At 43.8% G+C, this 14836-nt stretch overlaps 11 non-coding genes and 1 pseudogene across 11 annotated transcripts; all 12 read right to left on the bottom strand.

The window, feature by feature from the left end:
* Window positions 1-917: 917 nt before the first annotated feature.
* On the bottom strand, window positions 918-1134 carry LOC143528224 (small nucleolar RNA U3). The gene has a single exon (XR_013134411.1). It is a non-coding gene; the product is annotated as a small nucleolar RNA U3 (small nucleolar RNA).
* A 1039-nt stretch (window positions 1135-2173) lies between these two features.
* LOC143528119 (small nucleolar RNA U3) lies at window positions 2174-2390 on the bottom strand. The gene has a single exon (XR_013134364.1). It is a non-coding gene; the product is annotated as a small nucleolar RNA U3 (small nucleolar RNA).
* A 1042-nt stretch (window positions 2391-3432) lies between these two features.
* On the bottom strand, window positions 3433-3649 carry LOC143528218 (small nucleolar RNA U3). The gene has a single exon (XR_013134403.1). It is a non-coding gene; the product is annotated as a small nucleolar RNA U3 (small nucleolar RNA).
* A 1037-nt stretch (window positions 3650-4686) lies between these two features.
* Window positions 4687-4903, bottom strand: LOC143528019 (small nucleolar RNA U3). The gene has a single exon (XR_013134337.1). It is a non-coding gene; the product is annotated as a small nucleolar RNA U3 (small nucleolar RNA).
* A 726-nt stretch (window positions 4904-5629) lies between these two features.
* Window positions 5630-5774, bottom strand: LOC143528048 (small nucleolar RNA U3; annotated as a pseudogene).
* A 1032-nt stretch (window positions 5775-6806) lies between these two features.
* On the bottom strand, window positions 6807-7023 carry LOC143528115 (small nucleolar RNA U3). The gene has a single exon (XR_013134363.1). It is a non-coding gene; the product is annotated as a small nucleolar RNA U3 (small nucleolar RNA).
* A 1032-nt stretch (window positions 7024-8055) lies between these two features.
* Window positions 8056-8272, bottom strand: LOC143528213 (small nucleolar RNA U3). Its single transcript, XR_013134398.1, has one exon. It is a non-coding gene; the product is annotated as a small nucleolar RNA U3 (small nucleolar RNA).
* Window positions 8273-9309: 1037 nt separating this feature from the next.
* Window positions 9310-9526, bottom strand: LOC143528207 (small nucleolar RNA U3). Its single transcript, XR_013134397.1, has one exon. It is a non-coding gene; the product is annotated as a small nucleolar RNA U3 (small nucleolar RNA).
* Window positions 9527-10577: 1051 nt separating this feature from the next.
* Window positions 10578-10794, bottom strand: LOC143528105 (small nucleolar RNA U3). The gene has a single exon (XR_013134361.1). It is a non-coding gene; the product is annotated as a small nucleolar RNA U3 (small nucleolar RNA).
* A 1045-nt stretch (window positions 10795-11839) lies between these two features.
* On the bottom strand, window positions 11840-12056 carry LOC143528099 (small nucleolar RNA U3). The gene has a single exon (XR_013134360.1). It is a non-coding gene; the product is annotated as a small nucleolar RNA U3 (small nucleolar RNA).
* A 1038-nt stretch (window positions 12057-13094) lies between these two features.
* Window positions 13095-13311, bottom strand: LOC143528096 (small nucleolar RNA U3). Its single transcript, XR_013134359.1, has one exon. It is a non-coding gene; the product is annotated as a small nucleolar RNA U3 (small nucleolar RNA).
* Window positions 13312-14343: 1032 nt separating this feature from the next.
* LOC143528007 (small nucleolar RNA U3) lies at window positions 14344-14560 on the bottom strand. Its single transcript, XR_013134335.1, has one exon. It is a non-coding gene; the product is annotated as a small nucleolar RNA U3 (small nucleolar RNA).
* Window positions 14561-14836: the final 276 nt, after the last annotated feature.

Here is a 14836-nt window from a genome sequence, read left to right as displayed (position 1 = left end):
GTTATGCTCACTGAAAGATATAATCCAAATTGTACATGTAACATGTCGACATTCACTATCAGTAGTGACATTTAAGAATGGTTGATTAAAGACTGAAACAAGTTGAATGTTTAAACTTCATTTTCATCTAATACTCCACCTGGAGTCTGTGAGGTGTACACGGTAGCATTAAATACGAGATATGAAAGACAGAGACGTTTCTAACCAAAAAAGCTATTTTTTTTAGCATGACAGGCTTATGAACAAGGATTGACAAAATGATTATATTCCTTAACAAATCCTGTATATCAGCGTGAGGCAGACAAAAACACAAAGGTAAGTGCAGACCCAAGAGTGGTGGAACAACCTAACCCAAGACAAATAAACGTCTCAAGGTGTGAAGAGCATCTTCAGAGAAACATAAACCTCTGTAGGCCTTCCACTGCCAAGCACCAGCTCTTACTATTTGGGGGGGGGGGGTGGTGGTAGCCGTGGCCTAAAGGTCTAAGAGATGGACCTAGGCCCCTAAGGTACAGCAACCGACAATAACCTCGGATGAAGTGCGCTCGATCAATCACTCGACCGCCGCCCGGGTGCCGCAGCTGGCGTGTGCCCACTGCTCCGGGTACATATGAGTTGGCTCCGGGTGGGTTAAGGTGCAGAGAGTTGCTGAAATAACTTCAAGTTTTAGTGCAGCAGCTCCCTAGTGGACAATCCGTGACTTTACAAAACGCAGGCAACAGCACGCCCCCTAGAGCACACATGGGAAAGTGTTTATAAGAATCCCACAGCTGAAAAAGGCTGACTAAATGCGTTGATTTGACACGCGTGGAAGATTGCTTTATGACATTATAAAGCACACGCAAAACTAAAGTACCAGAAAAGAAAATAAAAAACCAAACAAGTGAAGCTTCTCTTTAGACTGTAAATAAGAGCTAACCACTCTGAACATGCTTTCTCCCTCCTAACCTGCGTAAACGCAGGAGGAACGTTCATCAATGACAAGGAGCGTATGATTATAAATCATTACTCGTTGCCCGATTCGCGCTAAGGAGAAAACATCTCAGCTCATCATCGTGGTTAGGGAGACGTAACACTTTCGAATCACATTTCTCAGTTAGAAACTATAGAAATGATCCCTGAAAGTATAGTCTTAACTTCCAAGCCACACTGTCACAGTCCTTTAATCGTCTCACCACGTTTCACCATAGCGCTAAGACGCTCTTGTCAATCTGCAATCACGTGAAAATTTTACAGCTTGCTCAGTGCGCTCAATCGTTATGCTCACTGAAAGATATAATCCAAATTGTACATGTAACATGTCGACATTCACTATCAGTAGTGACATTTAAGAATGGTTGATTAAAGACTGAAACAAGTTGAATGTTTAAACTTCATTTTCATCTAATACTCCACCTGGAGTCTGTGAGGTGTACACGGTAGCATTAAATACGAGATATGAAAGACAGAGACGTTTCTAACCAAAAAAGCTATTTTTTTTAGCATGACAGGCTTATGAACAAGGATTGACAAAATGATTATATTCCTTAACAAATCCTGTATATCAGCGTGAGGCAGACAAAAACACAAAGGTAAGTGCAGACCCAAGAGTGGTGGAACAACCTTACCCAAGACAAATAAACGTCTCAAGGTGTGAAGAGCATCTTCAGAGAAACATAAACCTCTGTAGGCCTTCCACTGCCAAGCACCTGCTCTCACTATTTGGGGGGGGGGGGGGGGTTGGTAGCCGTGGCCTAAAGGTCTAAGAGATGGACCTAGGCCCCTAAGGTACAGCAACCGACAATAACCTCGGCTGAAGTGCGCTCGATCAATCACTCGACCGCCGCCCGGGTGCCGCAGCTGGCGTGTGCCCACTGCTCCGGGTACATATGAGTTGGCTCCGGGTGGGTTAAGGTGCAGAGAGTTGCTGAAATAACTTCAAGTTTTAGTGCAGCAGCTCCCTAGTGGACAATCCGTGACTTTACAAAACGCAGGCAACAGCACGCCCCCTAGAGCACACATGGGAAAGTGTTTATAAGAATCCCACAGCTGAAAAAGGCTGACTAAATGCGTTGATTTGACACGCGTGGAGGATTGCTTTATGACATCATAAAGCACACGCAAAACTAAAATACAAGAAAAGAAAAAAAAACCAAACAAGTGAAGCTTCTCTTTAGACTGTAAATAAGAGCTAACCACTCTGAACATGCTTTCTCCCTCCTAACCTGCGTAAACGCAGGAGGAACGTTCATCAATGACAAAGAGCGTATGATTACAAATCATTACTCGTTGCCCGATTCGCGCTAAGGAGAAAACATCTCAGCTCATCATCGTGGTTAGGGAGACGTAACACTTTCGAATCACATTTCTCAGTTAGAAACTATAGAAATGATCCCTGAAAGTATAGTCTTAACTTCCAAGCCATACTGTCACAGTCCTTTAATCGTCTCACCACGTTTCACCATAGCGCTAAGACGCTCTTGTCAATCTGCAATCACGTGAAAATTTTACAGCTTGCTCAGTGCGCTCAATCGTTATGCTCACTGAAAGATATAATCCAAATTGTACATGTAACATGTCGACATTCACTATCAGTAGTGACATTTAAGAATGGTTGATTAAAGACTGAAACAAGTTGAATGTTTAAACTTCATTTTCATCTAATACTCCACCTGGAGTCTGTGAGGTGTACACGGTAGCATTAAATACGAGATATGAAAGACAGAGACGTTTCTAACCAAAAAAGCTATTTTTTTTAGCATGACAGGCTTATGAACAAGGATTGACAAAATGATTATATTCCTTAACAAATCCTGTATATCAGCGTGAGGCAGACAAAAACACAAAGGTAAGTGCAGACCCAAGAGTGGTGGAACAACCTAACCCAAGACAAATAAACGTCTCAAGGTGTGAAGAGCATCTTCAGAGAAACATAAACCTCTGTAGGCCTTCCACTGCCAAGCACCAGCTCTTACTATTTGGGGGGGGGGGGGGGGGTGGTGGTAGCCGTGGCCTAAAGGTCTAAGAGATGGACCTAGGCCCCTAAGGTACAGCAACCGACAATAACCTCGGCTGAAGTGCGCTCGATCAATCACTCGACCGCCGCCCGGGTGCCGCAGCTGGCGTGTGCCCACTGCTCCGGGTACATATGAGTTGGCTCCGGGTGGGTTAAGGTGCAGAGAGTTGCTGAAATAACTTCAAGTTTTAGTGCAGCAGCTCCCTAGTGGACAATCCGTGACTTTACAAAACGCAGGCAACAGCACGCCCCCTAGAGCACACATGGGAAAGTGTTTATAAGAATCCCACAGCTGAAAAAGGCTGACTAAATGCGTTGATTTGACACGCGTGGAAGATTGCTTTATGACATCATAAAGCACACGCAAAACTAAAGTACCAGAAAAGAAAAAAAAACCAAACAAGTGAAGCTTCTCTTTAGACTGTAAATAAGAGCTAACCACTCTGAACATGCTTTCTCCCTCCTAACCTGCGTAAACGCAGGAGGAACGTTCATCAATGACAAGGAGCGTATGATTATAAATCATTACTCGTTGCCCGATTCGCGCTAAGGAGAAAACATCTCAGCTCATCATCGTGGTTAGGGAGACGTAACACTTTCGAATCACATTTCTCAGTTAGAAACTATAGAAATGATCCCTGAAAGTATAGTCTTAACTTCCAAGCCACACTGTCACAGTCCTTTAATCGTCTCACCACGTTTCACCATAGCGCTAAGACGCTCTTGTCAATCTGCAATCACGTAAAAATTTTACAGCTTGCTCAGTGCGCTCAATCGTTATGCTCACTGAAAGATATAATCCAAATTGTACATGTAACATGTCGACATTCACTATCAGTAGTGACATTTAAGAATGGTTGATTAAAGACTGAAACAAGTTGAATGTTTAAACTTCATTTTCATCTAATACTCCACCTGGAGTCTGTGAGGTGTACACGGTAGCATTAAATACGAGATATGAAAGACAGAGACGTTTCTAACCAAAAAAGCTATTTTTTTTAGCATGACAGGCTTATGAACAAGGATTGACAAAATTATTATATTCCTTAACAAATCCTGTATATCAGCGTGAGGCAGACAAAAACACAAAGGTAAGTGCAGACCCAAGAGTGGTGGAACAACCTAACCCAAGACAAATAAACGTCTCAAGGTGTGAAGAGCATCTTCAGAGAAACAGAAACCTCTGTAGGCCTTCCACTGCCAAGCACCTGCTCTCACTATTTGGGGGGGGGGGGGTTGGTAGCCGTGGCCTAAAGGTCTAAGAGATGGACCTAGGCCCCTAAGGTACAGCAACCGACAATAACCTCGGCTGAAGTGCGCTCGATCAATCACTCGACCGCCGCCCGGGTGCCGCAGCTGGCGTGTGCCCACTGCTCCGGGTACATATGAGTTGGCTCCGGGTGGGTTAAGGTGCAGAGAGTTGCTGAAATAACTTCAAGTTTTAGTGCAGCAGCTCCCTAGTGGACAATCCGTGACTTTACAAAACGCAGGCAACAGCACGCCCCCTAGAGCACACATGGGAAAGTGTTTATAAGAATCCCACAGCTGAAAAAGGCTGACTAAATGCGTTGATTTGACACGCGTGGAAGATTGCTTTATGACATCATAAAGCACACGCAAAACTAAAGTACAAGAAAAGAAAAAAAAAACCAAACAAGTGAAGCTTCTCTTTAGACTGTAAATAAGAGCTAACCACTCTGAACATGCTTTCTCCCTCCTAACCTGCGTAAACGGAGGAGGAACGTTCATCAATGACAAGGAGCGTATGATTATAAATCATTACTCGTTGCCCGATTCGCGCTAAGGAGAAAACATCTCAGCTCATCATCGTGGTTAGGGAGACGTAACACTTTCGAATCACATTTCTCAGTTAGAAACTATAGAAATGATCCCTGAAAGTATAGTCTTAACTTCCAAGCCATACTGTCACAGTCCTTTAATCGTCTCACCACGTTTCACCATAGCGCTAAGACGCTCTTGTCAATCTGCAATCACGTGAAAATTTTACAGCTTGCTCAGTGCGCTCAATCGTTATGCTCACTGAAAGATATAATCCAAATTGTACATGTAACATGTCGACATTCACTATCAGTAGTGACATTTAAGAATGGTTGATTAAAGACTGAAACAAGTTGAATGTTTAAACTTCATTTTCATCTAATACTCCACCTGGAGTCTGTGAGGTGTACACGGTAGCATTAAATACGAGATATGAAAGACAGAGACGTTTCTAACCAAAAAAGCTATTTTTTTTAGCATGACAGGCTTATGAACAAGGATTGACAAAATGATTATATTCCTTAACAAATCCTGTATATCAGCGTGAGGCAGACAAAAACACAAAGGTAAGTGCAGACCCAAGAGTGGTGGAACAACCTAACCCAAGACAAATAAACGTCTCAAGGTGTGAAGAGCATCTTCAGAGAAACATAAACCTCTGTAGGCCTTCCACTGCCAAGCACCAGCTCTTACTATTTGGGGGGGGGGGGGGGGGGGGGTGGGGGTTGGTAGCCGTGGCCTAAAGGTCTAAGAGATGGACCTAGGCCCCTAAGGTACAGCAACCGACAATAACCTCGGCTGAAGTGCGCTCGATCAATCACTCGACCGCCGCCCGGGTGCCGCAGCTGGCGTGTGCCCACTGCTCCGGGTACATATGAGTTGGCTCCGGGTGGGTTAAGGTGCAGAGAGTTGCTCATCATCGTGGTTAGGGAGACGTAACACTTTCGAATCACATTTCTCAGTTAGAAACTATAGAAATGATCCCTGAAAGTATAGTCTTAACTTCCAAGCCATACTGTCACAGTCCTTTAATCGTCTCACCACGTTTCACCATAGCGCTAAGACGCTCTTGTCAATCTGCAATCACGTGAAAATTTTACAGCTTGCTCAGTGCGCTCAATCGTTATGCTCACTGAAAGATATAATCCAAATTGTACATGTAACATGTCGACATTCACTATCAGTAGTGACATTTAAGAATGGTTGATTAAAGACTGAAACAAGTTGAATGTTTAAACTTCATTTTCATCTAATACTCCACCTGGAGTCTGTGAGGTGTACACGGTAGCATTAAATACGAGATATGAAAGACAGAGACGTTTCTAACCAAAAAAGCTATTTTTTTTAGCATGACAGGCTTATGAACAAGGATTGACAAAATGATTATATTCCTTAACAAATCCTGTATATCAGCGTGAGGCAGACAAAAACACAAAGGTAAGTGCAGACCCAAGAGTGGTGGAACAACCTAACCCAAGACAAATAAACGTCTCAAGGTGTGAAGAGCATCTTCAGAGAAACAGAAACCTCTGTAGGCCTTCCACTGCCAAGCACCTGCTCTCACTATTTGGGGGGGGATTGGTAGCCGTGGCCTAAAGGTCTAAGAGATGGACCTAGGCCCCTAAGGTACAGCAACCGACAATAACCTCGGCTGAAGTGCGCTCGATCAATCACTCGACCGCCGCCCGGGTGCCGCAGCTGGCGTGTGCCCACTGCTCCGGGTACATATGAGTTGGCTCCGGGTGGGTTAAGGTGCAGAGAGTTGCTGAAATAACTTCAAGTTTTAGTGCAGCAGCTCCCTAGTGGACAATCCGTGACTTTACAAAACGCAGGCAACAGCACGCCCCCTAGAGCACACATGGGAAAGTGTTTATAAGAATCCCACAGCTGAAAAACGCTGACTAAATGCGTTGATTTGACACGCGTGGAGGATTGCTTTATGACATCATAAAGCACACGCAAAACTAAAGTACAAGAAAAGAAAAAAAAACCAAACAAGTGAAGCTTCTCTTTAGACTGTAAATAAGAGCTAACCACTCTGAACATGCTTTCTCCCTCCTAACCTGCGTAAACGCAGGAGGAACGTTCATCAATGACAAAGAGCGTATGATTACAAATCATTACTCGTTGCCCGATTCGCGCTAAGGAGAAAACATCTCAGCTCATCATCGTGGTTAGGGAGACGTAACACTTTCGAATCACATTTCTCAGTTAGAAACTATAGAAATGATCCCTGAAAGTATAGTCTTAACTTCCAAGCCATACTGTCACAGTCCTTTAATCGTCTCACCACGTTTCACCATAGCGCTAAGACGCTCTTGTCAATCTGCAATCACGTGAAAATTTTACAGCTTGCTCAGTGCGCTCAATCGTTATGCTCACTGAAAGATATAATCCAAATTGTACATGTAACATGTCGACATTCACTATCAGTAGTGACATTTAAGAATGGTTGATTAAAGACTGAAACAAGTTGAATGTTTAAACTTCATTTTCATCTAATACTCCACCTGGAGTCTGTGAGGTGTACACGGTAGCATTAAATACGAGATATGAAAGACAGAGACGTTTCTAACCAAAAAAGCTATTTTTTTTAGCATGACAGGCTTATGAACAAGGATTGACAAAATGATTATATTCCTTAACAAATCCTGTATATCAGCGTGAGGCAGACAAAAACACAAAGGTAAGTGCAGACCCAAGAGTGGTGGAACAACCTAACCCAAGACAAATAAACGTCTCAAGGTGTGAAGAGCATCTTCAGAGAAACAGAAACCTCTGTAGGCCTTCCACTGCCAAGCACCTGCTCTCACTATTTGGGGGGGGGTTGGTAGCCGTGGCCTAAAGGTCTAAGAGATGGACCTAGGCCCCTAAGGTACAGCAACCGACAATAACCTCGGCTGAAGTGCGCTCGATCAATCACTCGACCACCGCCCGGGTGCCGCAGCTGGCGTGTGCCCACTGCTCCGGGTACATATGAGTTGGCTCCGGGTGGGTTAAGGTGCAGAGAGTTGCTGAAATAACTTCAAGTTTTAGTGCAGCAGCTCCCTAGTGGACAATCCATGACTTTACAAAACGCAGGCAACAGCACGCCCCCTAGAGCACACATGGGAAAGTGTTTATAAGAATCCCACAGCTGAAAAAGGCTGACTAAATGCGTTGATTTGACACGCGTGGAAGATTGCTTTATGACATTATAAAGCACACGCAAAACTAAAGTACCAGAAAAGAAAAAAAAACCAAACAAGTGAAGCTTCTCTTTAGACTGTAAATAAGAGCTAACCACTCTGAACATGCTTTCTCCCTCCTAACCTGCGTAAACGCAGGAGGAACGTTCATCAATGACAAGGAGCGTATGATTATAAATCATTACTCGTTGCCCGATTCGCGCTAAGGAGAAAACATCTCAGCTCATCATCGTGGTTAGGGAGACGTAACACTTTCGAATCACATTTCTCAGTTAGAAACTATAGAAATGATCCCTGAAAGTATAGTCTTAACTTCCAAGCCATACTGTCACAGTCCTTTAATCGTCTCACCACGTTTCACCATAGCGCTAAGACGCTCTTGTCAATCTGCAATCACGTGAAAATTTTACAGCTTGCTCAGTGCGCTCAATCGTTATGCTCACTGAAAGATATAATCCAAATTGTACATGTAACATGTCGACATTCACTATCAGTAGTGACATTTAAGAATGGTTGATTAAAGACTGAAACAAGTTGAATGTTTAAACTTCATTTTCATCTAATACTCCACCTGGAGTCTGTGAGGTGTACACGGTAGCATTAAATACGAGATATGAAAGACAGAGACGTTTCTAACCAAAAAAGCTATTTTTTTTAGCATGACAGGCTTATGAACAAGGATTGACAAAATGATTATATTCCTTAACAAATCCTGTATATCAGCGTGAGGCAGACAAAAACACAAAGGTAAGTGCAGACCCAAGAGTGGTGGAACAACCTAACCCAAGACAAATAAACGTCTCAAGGTGTGAAGAGCATCTTCAGAGAAACATAAACCTCTGTAGGCCTTCCACTGCCAAGCACCAGCTCTTACTATTTGGGGGGGGGGGGTGGTGGTAGCCGTGGCCTAAAGGTCTAAGAGATGGACCTAGGCCCCTAAGGTACAGCAACCGACAATAACCTCGGATGAAGTGCGCTCGATCAATCACTCGACCGCCGCCCGGGTGCCGCAGCTGGCGTGTGCCCACTGCTCCGGGTACATATGAGTTGGCTCCGGGTGGGTTAAGGTGCAGAGAGTTGCTGAAATAACTTCAAGTTTTAGTGCAGCAGCTCCCTAGTGGACAATCCGTGACTTTACAAAACGCAGGCAACAGCACGCCCCCTAGAGCACACATGGGAAAGTGTTTATAAGAATCCCACAGCTGAAAAAGGCTGACTAAATGCGTTGATTTGACACGCGTGGAAGATTGCTTTATGACATCATAAAGCACACGCAAAACTAAAGTACCAGAAAAGAAAAAAAAACCAAACAAGTGAAGCTTCTCTTTAGACTGTAAATAAGAGCTAACCACTCTGAACATGCTTTCTCCCTCCTAACCTGCGTAAACGCAGGAGGAACGTTCATCAATGACAAGGAGCGTATGATTATAAATCATTACTCGTTGCCCGATTCGCGCTAAGGAGAAAACATCTCAGCTCATCATCGTGGTTAGGGAGACGTAACACTTTCGAATCACATTTCTCAGTTAGAAACTATAGAAATGATCCCTGAAAGTATAGTCTTAACTTCCAAGCCACACTGTCACAGTCCTTTAATCGTCTCACCACGTTTCACCATAGCGCTAAGACGCTCTTGTCAATCTGCAATCACGTGAAAATTTTACAGCTTGCTCAGTGCGCTCAATCGTTATGCTCACTGAAAGATATAATCCAAATTGTACATGTAACATGTCGACATTCACTATCAGTAGTGACATTTAAGAATGGTTGATTAAAGACTGAAACAAGTTGAATGTTTAAACTTCATTTTCATCTAATACTCCACCTGGAGTCTGTGAGGTGTACACGGTAGCATTAAATACGAGATATGAAAGACAGAGACGTTTCTAACCAAAAAAGCTATTTTTTTTAGCATGACAGGCTTATGAACAAGGATTGACAAAATGATTATATTCCTTAACAAATCCTGTATATCAGCGTGAGGCAGACAAAAACACAAAGGTAAGTGCAGACCCAAGAGTGGTGGAACAACCTAACCCAAGACAAATAAACGTCTCAAGGTGTGAAGAGCATCTTCAGAGAAACATAAACCTCTGTAGGCCTTCCACTGCCAAGCACCTGCTCTCACTATTTGGGGGGGGGGGGGGGGGGGGGGGGGGGGTTGGTAGCCGTGGCCTAAAGGTCTAAGAGATGGACCTAGGCCCCTAAGGTACAGCAACCGACAATAACCTCGGCTGAAGTGCGCTCGATCAATCACTCGACCGCCGCCCGGGTGCCGCAGCTGGCGTGTGCCCACTGCTCCGGGTACATATGAGTTGGCTCCGGGTGGGTTAAGGTGCAGAGAGTTGCTGAAATAACTTCAAGTTTTAGTGCAGCAGCTCCCTAGTGGACAATCCGTGACTTTACAAAACGCAGGCAACAGCACGCCCCCTAGAGCACACATGGGAAAGTGTTTATAAGAATCCCACAGCTGAAAAAGGCTGACTAAATGCGTTGATTTGACACGCGTGGAGGATTGCTTTATGACATCATAAAGCACACGCAAAACTAAAATACAAGAAAAGAAAAAAAAACCAAACAAGTGAAGCTTCTCTTTAGACTGTAAATAAGAGCTAACCACTCTGAACATGCTTTCTCCCTCCTAACCTGCGTAAACGCAGGAGGAACGTTCATCAATGACAAAGAGCGTATGATTACAAATCATTACTCGTTGCCCGATTCGCGCTAAGGAGAAAACATCTCAGCTCATCATCGTGGTTAGGGAGACGTAACACTTTCGAATCACATTTCTCAGTTAGAAACTATAGAAATGATCCCTGAAAGTATAGTCTTAACTTCCAAGCCATACTGTCACAGTCCTTTAATCGTCTCACCACGTTTCACCATAGCGCTAAGACGCTCTTGTCAATCTGCAATCACGTGAAAATTTTACAGCTTGCTCAGTGCGCTCAATCGTTATGCTCACTGAAAGATATAATCCAAATTGTACATGTAACATGTCGACATTCACTATCAGTAGTGACATTTAAGAATGGTTGATTAAAGACTGAAACAAGTTGAATGTTTAAACTTCATTTTCATGTAATACTCCACCTGGAGTCTGTGAGGTGTACACGGTAGCATTAAATACGAGATATGAAAGACAGAGACGTTTCTAACCAAAAAAGCTATTTTTTTTAGCATGACAGGCTTATGAACAAGGATTGACAAAATGATTATATTCCTTAACAAATCCTGTATATCAGCGTGAGGCAGACAAAAACACAAAGGTAAGTGCAGACCCAAGAGTGGTGGAACAACCTAACCCAAGACAAATAAACGTCTCAAGGTGTGAAGAGCATCTTCAGAGAAACAGAAACCTCTGTAGGCCTTCCACTGCCAAGCACCAGCTCTCACTATTTGGGGGGGGGGGGGGGGGGGGGGTTGGTAGCCGTGGCCTAAAGGTCTAAGAGATGGACCTAGGCCCCTAAGGTACAGCAACCGACAATAACCTCGGCTGAAGTGCGCTCGATCAATCACTCGACCGCCGCCCGGGTGCCGCAGCTGGCGTGTGCCCACTGCTCCGGGTACATATGAGTTGGCTCCGGGTGGGTTAAGGTGCAGAGAGTTGCTGAAATAACTTCAAGTTTTAGTGCAGCAGCTCCCTAGTGGACAATCCGTGACTTTACAAAACGCAGGCAACAGCACGCCCCCTAGAGCACACATGGGAAAGTGTTTATAAGAATCCCACAGCTGAAAAAGGCTGACTAAATGCGTTGATTTGACACGCGTGGAGGATTGCTTTATGACATCATAAAGCACACGCAAAACTAAAGTACAAGAAAAGAAAAAAAAACCAAACAAGTGAAGCTTCTCTTTAGACTGTAAATAAGAGCTAACCACTCTGAACATGCTTTCTCCCTCCTAACCTGCGTAAACGCAGGAGGAACGTTCATCAATGACAAAGAGCGTATGATTACAAATCATTACTCGTTGCCCGATTCGCGCTAAGGAGAAAACATCTCAGCTCATCATCGTGGTTAGGGAGACGTAACACTTTCGAATCACATTTCTCAGTTAGAAACTATAGAAATGATCCCTGAAAGTATAGTCTTAACTTCCAAGCCATACTGTCACAGTCCTTTAATCGTCTCACCACGTTTCACCATAGCGCTAAGACGCTCTTGTCAATCTGCAATCACGTGAAAATTTTACAGCTTGCTCAGTGCGCTCAATCGTTATGCTCACTGAAAGATATAATCCAAATTGTACATGTAACATGTCGACATTCACTATCAGTAGTGACATTTAAGAATGGTTGATTAAAGACTGAAACAAGTTGAATGTTTAAACTTCATTTTCATCTAATACTCCACCTGGAGTCTGTGAGGTGTACACGGTAGCATTAAATACGAGATATGAAAGACAGAGACGTTTCTAACCAAAAAAGCTATTTTTTTTAGCATGACAGGCTTATGAACAAGGATTGACAAAATGATTATATTCCTTAACAAATCCTGTATATCAGCGTGAGGCAGACAAAAACACAAAGGTAAGTGCAGACCCAAGAGTGGTGGAACAACCTAACCCAAGACAAATAAACGTCTCAAGGTGTGAAGAGCATCTTCAGAGAAACATAAACCTCTGTAGGCCTTCCACTGCCAAGCACCTGCTCTCACTATTTGGGGGGGGGGGGGGGTTGGTAGCCGTGGCCTAAAGGTCTAAGAGATGGACCTAGGCCCCTAAGGTACAGCAACCGACAATAACCTCGGCTGAAGTGCGCTCGATCAATCACTCGACCGCCGCCCGGGTGCCGCAGCTGGCGTGTGCCCACTGCTCCGGGTACATATGAGTTGGCTCCGGGTGGGTTAAGGTGCAGAGAGTTGCTGAAATAACTTCAAGTTTTAGTGCAGCAGCTCCCTAGTGGACAATCCGTGACTTTACAAAACGCAGGCAACAGCACGCCCCCTAGAGCACACATGGGAAAGTGTTTATAAGAATCCCACAGCTGAAAAAGGCTGACTAAATGCGTTGATTTGACACGCGTGGAGGATTGCTTTATGACATCATAAAGCACACGCAAAACTAAAGTACAAGAAAAGAAAAAAAAACCAAACAAGTGAAGCTTCTCTTTAGACTGTAAATAAGAGCTAACCACTCTGAACATGCTTTCTCCCTCCTAACCTGCGTAAACGCAGGAGGAACGTTCATCAATGACAAAGAGCGTATGATTACAAATCATTACTCGTTGCCCGATTCGCGCTAAGGAGAAAACATCTCAGCTCATCATCGTGGTTAGGGAGACGTAACACTTTCGAATCACATTTCTCAGTTAGAAACTATAGAAATGATCCCTGAAAGTATAGTCTTAACTTCCAAGCCATACTGTCACAGTCCTTTAATCGTCTCACCACGTTTCACCATAGCGCTAAGACGCTCTTGTCAATCTGCAATCACGTGAAAATTTTACAGCTTGCTCAGTGCGCTCAATCGTTATGCTCACTGAAAGATATAATCCAAATTGTACATGTAACATGTCGACATTCACTATCAGTAGTGACATTTAAGAATGGTTGATTAAAGACTGAAACAAGTTGAATGTTTAAACTTCATTTTCATCTAATACTCCACCTGGAGTCTGTGAGGTGTACACGGTAGCATTAAATACGAGATATGAAAGACAGAGACGTTTCTAACCAAAAAAGCTATTTTTTTTAGCATGACAGGCTTATGAACAAGGATTGACAAAATGATTATATTCCTTAACAAATCCTGTATATCAGCGTGAGGCAGACAAAAACACAAAGGTAAGTGCAGACCCAAGAGTGGTGGAACAACCTAACCCAAGACAAATAAACGTCTCAAGGTGTGAAGAGCATCTTCAGAGAAACAGAAACCTCTGTAGGCCTTCCACTGCCAAGCACCTGCTCTCACTATTTGGGGGGGGGTTGGTAGCCGTGGCCTAAAGGTCTAAGAGATGGACCTAGGCCCCTAAGGTACAGCAACCGACAATAACCTCGGCTGAAGTGCGCTCGATCAATCACTCGACCGCCGCCCGGGTGCCGCAGCTGGCGTGTGCCCACTGCTCCGGGTACATATGAGTTGGCTCCGGGTGGGTTAAGGTGCAGAGAGTTGCTGAAATAACTTCAAGTTTTAGTGCAGCAGCTCCCTAGTGGACAATCCGTGACTTTACAAAACGCAGGCAACAGCACGCCCCCTAGAGCACACATGGGAAAGTGTTTATAAGAATCCCACAGCTGAAAAAGGCTGACTAAATGCGTTGATTTGACACGCGTGGAAGATTGCTTTATGACATCATAAAGCACACGCAAAACTAAAGTACCAGAAAAGAAAAAAAAACCAAACAAGTGAAGCTTCTCTTTAGACTGTAAATAAGAGCTAACCACTCTGAACATGCTTTCTCCCTCCTAACCTGCGTAAACGCAGGAGGAACGTTCATCAATGACAAGGAGCGTATGATTATAAATCATTACTCGTTGCCCGATTTGCGCTAAGGAGAAAACATCTCAGCTCATCATCGTGGTTAGGGAGACGTAACACTTTCGAATCACATTTCTCAGTTAGAAACTATAGAAATGATCCCTGAAAGTATAGTCTTAACTTCCAAGCCACACTGTCACAGTCCTTTAATCGTCTCACCACGTTTCACCATAGCGCTAAGACGCTCTTGTCAATCTGCAACCACGTGAAAATTTTACAGCTTGCTCAGTGCGCTCAATCGTTATGCTCACTGAAAGATATAATCCAAATTGTACATGTAACATGTCGACATTCACTATCAGTAGTGACATTTAAGAATGGTTGATTAAAGACTGAAACAAGTTGAATGTTTAAACTTCATTTTCATCTAATACTCCACCTGGAGTCTGTGAGG

The sequence above is a fragment of the Brachyhypopomus gauderio genome, chromosome 1, assembly GCF_052324685.1.
Source record: "Brachyhypopomus gauderio isolate BG-103 chromosome 1, BGAUD_0.2, whole genome shotgun sequence".
Classification (NCBI taxonomy): Eukaryota; Metazoa; Chordata; class Actinopteri; order Gymnotiformes; family Hypopomidae; genus Brachyhypopomus; species Brachyhypopomus gauderio.
This window is presented reverse-complemented; position numbering and strand designations above follow the sequence as displayed.